The sequence below is a fragment of the Passer domesticus genome, unplaced genomic scaffold, assembly GCF_036417665.1.
Source record: "Passer domesticus isolate bPasDom1 unplaced genomic scaffold, bPasDom1.hap1 HAP1_SCAFFOLD_71, whole genome shotgun sequence".
Lineage (NCBI taxonomy): Eukaryota > Metazoa > Chordata > Aves > Passeriformes > Passeridae > Passer > Passer domesticus.
Genome location: NW_026990170.1, coordinates 132187 through 138915, shown reverse-complemented (window position 1 = coordinate 138915; position 6729 = coordinate 132187). Strand labels below are relative to the sequence as shown.

General features: G+C 57.7%; 1 long non-coding RNA gene across 1 annotated transcript; it reads left to right on the top strand.

Moving 5' to 3' along the window:
• Window positions 1-5503: 5503 nt before the first annotated feature.
• Window positions 5504-6467, top strand: LOC135293112 (uncharacterized). The gene is made up of 3 exons (XR_010355250.1): window positions 5504-5577; window positions 5666-5935; window positions 6365-6467. It is a non-coding gene; the product is annotated as an uncharacterized LOC135293112 (long non-coding RNA).
• The last annotated feature ends 262 nt before the right edge of the window (window positions 6468-6729 follow it).

The following is a 6729-nucleotide window of genomic DNA, read 5'->3' as shown; positions in this document are numbered from 1 at the left end:
AAGGGAAGGGAAGGGAAGGGAAGGGAAGGGAAGGGAAGGGAAGGGAAGGGAAGGGAAGGGCTGGGCTGTGTGGCCTTGGAGTCTGACAGGGCTGGTGAGCAGCCCCAGAGACACAACAACCCAGGTGCAACCAGACTTGATTTCCAGGTCGAAACACTCGGCTTAGCTGGCCTGGACTTCCCTGTAGGGCACGTGGGGGCTTTGGAGTCCCCCGTAAGATGCACAAGGGGGTGGGGTCTCTTGTGACACACCCAGGGATATTTTAGGTTTCCTCTGAGGCATGGAGACCATCAGGGTCCACTTCAAGTCATGCAAGGGATTTGGAATCCTGTGTGAGGCATGCCGAGGATTTGGGATCTCTCCCAAGGTGTGCAGGGTGCTGGAATCTCTCCTGAGGCACATGTCACGGTTCTGGGGTCTCATTTCACATGTAGAATGGGCTGTGGACTCTCGTAAGCGTGCAGGTGCTTTGTGTCCCTCCTGCTGCACGCAGTGGGGCTGGAGTGTCTGCTGAGGCACGCAGGGGACGGGGACCTTAGTGAAGTGAGTGCTGGAACCTGGGCTAGCTCTTAGAACTCCGGCACTACAGCAGGAGTCGGGAACTGCCTCGCTATGGGGATTTACCAGAGGCAGAACCTGTAGTGCCACTTGCTCTCCAGTGCCAGACACAAGCCACGACAGGGACGAGGCACAGGAGAAAGGAGGAGGCGTCCCGTCTTCAGGTTCCGCAAGGAACACCTAAGTCCAGGTGAAGAGAACAGGATGAAAAGCCCCTAGCTGTACTGCCCAAGGGGTTTTGTACACATACAAGTCATGGGGTGGATGCAAACAATGAACCAATAGGGAATCCTCAGGAGAGGAGTGAGGGGATTACATCAAGTGTCTGGGGCCAGTTGGGGTAGGAGGGTGGAGAGGATGGGTCACAAGGGCCAATGGGGCTCCCAGGAGTAGGGGAATTCCAAAGGGGAGTTGCAGTCAGGGATTGGCCCAAAGGTTGGGGAACCAAGGGGCTGGGTTGCCTTGACAGGCAGGGAAAGAGCTGGAACAAGGGGTGGGGAAGGGCACGAGGGACAGTTTGGAGGGAGGGTAAAACCCACAGGTGAACCAAGTCAGGAAAAACATGGGGGCACAACCGAGCCCTTAAACAACGCTTAAAATGAAATCAATAAAATAAATTTGAACTGCAACAATAAGAGCATCTTGAGGGACGCAGCCTGACCAGCAATGTCAGCAGGCAAAAGAAAGGTTTTGCTGAGCAATGGCCCTTTGATGAAGCAAAACATTGACAATCAGGGCAGTCCATTCATGCGGACGGGCGCACACTCTGGGGGTACAGCTGAGGCCATGAGGTCACAGCAGGGCTCTGGGGTCACAGCAGGCTGAGCTCTCAGCAGGCCCTGAGGTCACAGAGGTGCCAGAGGTGACAGAGCTCCGTGGTGGCCCAGCAGCACAAGGAGCCAGCACTCAGTCCCTGAGCACAACTGTTGCGGCAGCAGCGGCGGTGGCAGCAGCGGTGCTGACGTTGGGACAGCGGTGTCGGAACAGCGGTGGCAGCAAGAGCTGCGGGAGTGGGGGAGGACAAGGCACCATGGCCCTTGCTCTGCGCCTCCTACTCCTGCTGCTCCTGGCCGTGGCCCTGCCTGCCAGGGCTGCCCAGGCTGCTCCGCTGCAAGCGCGGCGAGCAGGTGAGCCGGCAGCCTGGCTGCCCTTTCCCGGGACAGCGCTCCCTGCTCCCTGGGAAGCGCTGGGGATGGTTTTGCCCAGGGCTTTAGGGAGGGTTTCCTCCGTGGGAGGGAGAGACCCCACGGGCCCTGGGCTACTCCAGCCACCCCTCCAGAGATGTTGCAAAGGGTCTGCAAAGAAGTTGGAGAGTGACCAGGAGCCAGCCCAGAGCTCCCCAGGCCCCTGTGCACCTTTGGCCATGTCCATTCACATCTGGCTCCCACAGCCTTACACAACACCCCTGCATTGCCCAGTTCCCTGTGGCAGAAGGGGATCCCAGCACACCATGGAAATGTTTCTGATCTCTGCTCCCTTCTAGACTGGAATCGTGACATGGGTTCTCAGGAAATCCTGATGAATGATGGTTTGAAGTTACTGGAGGATGCTGGAGGCAAGTTTTCATTCTGTCTTTCCTGAGTGAATAATCAGGGTCAGTGCAACAGAAGCTCACTTATAAACCATTTCCCTTAATATAATCTTAACATTAAAAGAATCTGGAAACCTTGCCCTGCTCCCTTTGGAAGGCCTGAGGGCTCCCACAGGATCACTGTCAGTGGGAGGAAGGAGCATTGATCTTTCAGTCCTCCTCCCGTGTGCTGTGCCAGTGTGTCCTTCCGTGTGCTCTGTGCAGTCACAGAGAAGAGCAGAGAGGGAAGGGGCCGGGCCCAGGGCTGTGCCCCGGGGCTGAGCCTTGTGGGCAGCCTGAGGATCTCCTGCAGTGCCACAGGAGCTCTTCTGTCCTGCCTTTCTTTGCAGCTGAACCTGCCGGTGAAGGCCCCACATCCAGGACTGAGGCTCTGGGAGATGCTGAGGGTAGGTCAAGGCCTTTCCCCTGGGAGAGCTGCCAGCTCAGAGCCCAAAGCTGGGCCAGGGAGGCAGCGCTGCAGGTGCCAGCACAGAACTATGCACGTGTGTGCCCGCGCCCTGCACGATCCCCTCACCGCTGCTGCGGCTCAGTGGTGCCCGTGCAGATCAGCAGAGATGGCAGAAGCTTCTGTGGCTGTTGAGTTACAGGTGTGTCTGCGGGGAGGACTTCTCAAGCTCCAGGTCTGGATGCTTGGCCCCAACCCAGCTCCCATGGCAGGGGTGAGTAGTGTGACCCTGCTGACCCCACAGGCTGAGCTCTGCTTTTGTGGGATCCATTCCTGGGAAATGGAAGTATTTATCTCTATGTTCCTCTGACAGGGAAGATCCAAGACACAAGAGACAAGATATCCCTGGAACCACCCAAACAGACGAAGCAAGAGCTGAAGGAAATGTGGCAGGGAGGACAAGGTGTGTGCATTTCTCTCATGCTTCCCCTGGGACTCAGCAGCCGGGGTCTTTGGATGCACATCTGGACACGCGGTGCCCGGCACAGCAGGAAGGGATCCATGGCAGCCTCGCTGCCCCGCTGCTGCTATCACGCCCTGCAGGGCTGTTTCCCAGCCTGGCCTGGCTGCAGCTTCTGCCCAGCCTCTGCCGGAAGGCATTTGGCATCAGCTGACAGGCAGCCCAAACTGTAACACACCCTGAGATCCCCCACTATATCCAGCCCTGCAGATTAGGAAAAGGGTGGCTGTTTGGAGGTGGAAGTGCTCACATCATGCCACTGTAATCTGGCCATTTTCCTGCTCCATAAATTTCACAAATATTACCTCTGATGCCACCGCCCAAGTGGGGAACAGCTCCATCTGATGCAGCTGTCTCCCTTCCTTTGTCAAGAGATTGACATAGAGCTTCAGTGGAAGGTGGCATTTCCTAAAGGAAGCACTCCATCTTTGGTGCCAGCCCCAGCTGCAGGAAAGAAGGCAATGCCAGACACGGGCACAGGCACAGCAGGTAATTGCTGTGCCGGGCTCAGCCCTGGCCGGGGCTGTGTGGCAGCAGCTCTTCCCCCAGGGCCTGCCCTTGCCCGGCCCAGCAGCAGCCAAAGCTGGAGGCGCCTCGGCTTCCAGGCCTCTGGAGCTGGTTCAGAGCCCCGGGGAAACGGGACTGGTGCAGCAACGTCCCTGGCGCTGCAGCTGCTGCGGAGCTGGCCCTGAGTGCCCAGAGGCCCAAGGCACAGGAGCAGCCCCGAGCGGGAGCCCTGCCGCCAGCCCAGGGCCAGAGCCAGCCCTAGCACACAATGGAAACAGTTCTCATCTTGGTTTGCTTCCAGACTGGGATGCTGGGAATGATTCTGCATTAGCCTGGCGCTCTGAAGTTGCGAAGCCCTCTGAGCATTCTGCAGGTATGTTCTCACTGTCCCACCAAGGCGTAATGTTTGACTGACTGGTCAGGACCAAGTGACAGAAGCTTCTGTGGCTGTTGTTTTACAGATGTGTCTGAAGGGACAATTCCACCAACTCCTACCTTGGATGCTGCACAAAAGCCCAGCTCCCATGGCAGGGGTGAGTAGTGTGTCCCTGCTGACCCCTCAGGCTGAGCCCTGCTTTTTTGGGATCCATTCCTGGGAAATGGAACTACTTTCTCTTAAGGTCCTACGACAGGAGAGACCAAAGACATGGCAGGCAAGAAATTCCAGGACCCATTAGAAATCATGTGGCAAATGCTGAAGGAACGTCTGCAGAGAAGGCAAGGTGGGTGCATTTCCCTCATTCTTCCCCTGGGTCTCAGCAGCCGGGGGCTTTGGCTGCACATCTGGACACGCCATGCCTGGCACAGCGGGAAGGGATCCATGGCAGCCTCGCTGCCCCGCTGCTGCTTTCACATCCTGCAGGGCTGTTTCCCAGCCTGGCCTGGCTGCAGCTTCTGCCCAGCCTCTGCAGGAAGGCATTTGGCATCAGCTGACAGACAGCCCAAACTGGACCACCGGACATGCCCACCCTCAGATCCCCTGCAATTTCCTGGTGTCCAGGCAGATCAGATGTTGGGGCTCTTTGGGGAAAGAAGCAGCCATGCGTTGTCCCAAAATCCTGGGTGTTTTCTGATCCTTATCCATTCCTTTCACAAGTGATGCCTCCTGAAATTGTCCCCTACCCCATTCCCAGTCAGGAATGTTTCCATCTGATCCAGCTGTCTCTTTTCCATTTTCCAGAAATGAAAGGAGAGCCTGTGCAGAAGGAAGCATTTCCCGGAGGAAGCAATGGTCCCATGCCAGCCTCTGCTGCAGGAAGGGAGGCCATGCCAGGCACAGACACAGGAGGTAATTGCTGTGCCTCTGGGCCTGAGCCCTGCTGAGGCTTGAGCTGCCCTCTCTGCTGCTTGGCAGTGCGGGCACAGCCTGGACTAGAGCGGCACAGCCCAGGGGAATTATCCCGAGCAGGCTCAGGGCACTCGGGTCCTGAGCAGTCCTGCTGGGGTCCCTCCATGGGAGACATGTCCTGAAACCTGGCAGCGACTGCACGGGGTGCCCACGGTGGGGAAAGGACAGAGGGGGAGAGCAAGGCTCCAGTGTGTCCTGAGAGGGCCTGGCTGTTTGCCCTTGGGATCTGGGAGCTGTCCCAGCAGAAGGAGGGCAGGAGGTAGTGTAGGAGGGAGGGAAGCACAGCTATGGCACTGCCTGCTGCAGTTTGCCCCAGGGCTTTAGGGAGGATTTCCTCTGTGTCTGAGGGAGAGAGCCCCAGGGCCCTGTGCTGCTCCAGCCACCCCTCCCAGAGATGTTGCTGAGGGCAGGGAAAGGGTGTGGAGAGTGACCAGGAGCCATCCCAGAGCTCCCCAGGCCCCTGTGCACCTTTGGCCATGTCTATTCACATCTGGCTCCCACGGTCTTACCCGACCCCCTGGCAGTGCCCAGTTCCCTGTGGCAGAAGGGGATCCCAGCACAGCCTGGAAAGTGTTCTCATCTGTGCTCCGTTCTAGATGAGGTGTCTGGGAAGGCTTCTCCATCAGCTTGGATGAATAAAGTTTTGAAGCCCTTGGAGCCTCCTGCAGGTATGTTCTCAGTGTGCCACCAAGGAAGAATTGTAGACAAGCGGGCAGGAACCAGGTGACAGAAGCTTCTGTGGCTGTTGTGTTACAGATGTATCTACAGGGAGGACTTCTCCAGCTTCTCCAGCTCCTACCTTGGATGCTATACGCAAGCCCAGCTCCCATCACAGTGGTGAGTAGTGTGTCCTTGCTGACCTCAGAGGCTGAGCCTTGCTTTTGTAGGATCCATTCCTGGGAAATAGAAATATTTTTCTCAAAGGTACTCCAACAGGGAAAGTCCAAGATACAACAGATAAGATATCCCTGGAACCATCCAAAGAGATGAGGCAAGAGCTGAAGGAACCCCTGCAGACAAGAGAAGGTGGGTGCATTTCTCTCATGCTTCCCCTGGGACTCAGCAGCCGGGGGCTTTGGCTGCACATCTGGACACGCCGTGCCCGGCACAGCTGGAAGGGATCCATGGCAGCCTCGCTGCCCCGCTGCTGCTTTCACATCCTGCAGGGCTGTTTCCCAGCCTGGCCTGGCTGCAGCTTCTGCCCAGCCTCTGCAGGAAGGCATTTGGCATCAGCTGACAGGCAGCCCAAACTGTAACACACCCTGAGATCCCCCACTATATCCAGCCCTGCAGATTAGGAAAAGGGTGTCTGTTTGGAGGTGGAAGTGCTCCCATCATGCCACTGTAATCTGGCCATTTTCCTGCTCCATAAATTTCACAAATATTACCTCTGATGCCACCGCCCAAGTGGGGAACAGCTCCATCTGATGCAGCTGTCTCCCTTCCTTTGTCAAGAGATGGACATAATGCTTCAGTGGAAGTTGGCATTTCTTGAAGGAAGCACTCCATCTTCGGTGCGAGCCCCAGCTGCAGGAAGGAAGGCAATGCCAGACACGGGCACAGGCACAGCAGGTAATTGCTGTGCCGGGCTCAGCCCTGGCCGGGGCTGTGTGGCAGCAGCTCTTCCCACAGGGCCTGCCCTTGCCCGGCCCAGCAGCAGCCAAAGCTGGAGGTGCCTCGGCTTCCCAGCCACTGGAGCTGGTTCAGAGCCCCGGGGAAATGGGACTGGTGCAGCAACGTCCCTGGCGCTGCAGCTGCTGCGGAGCTGGCCCTGAGTGCCCAGAGGCCCAAGGCACAGGAGCAGCCCCGAGCGGGAGCCC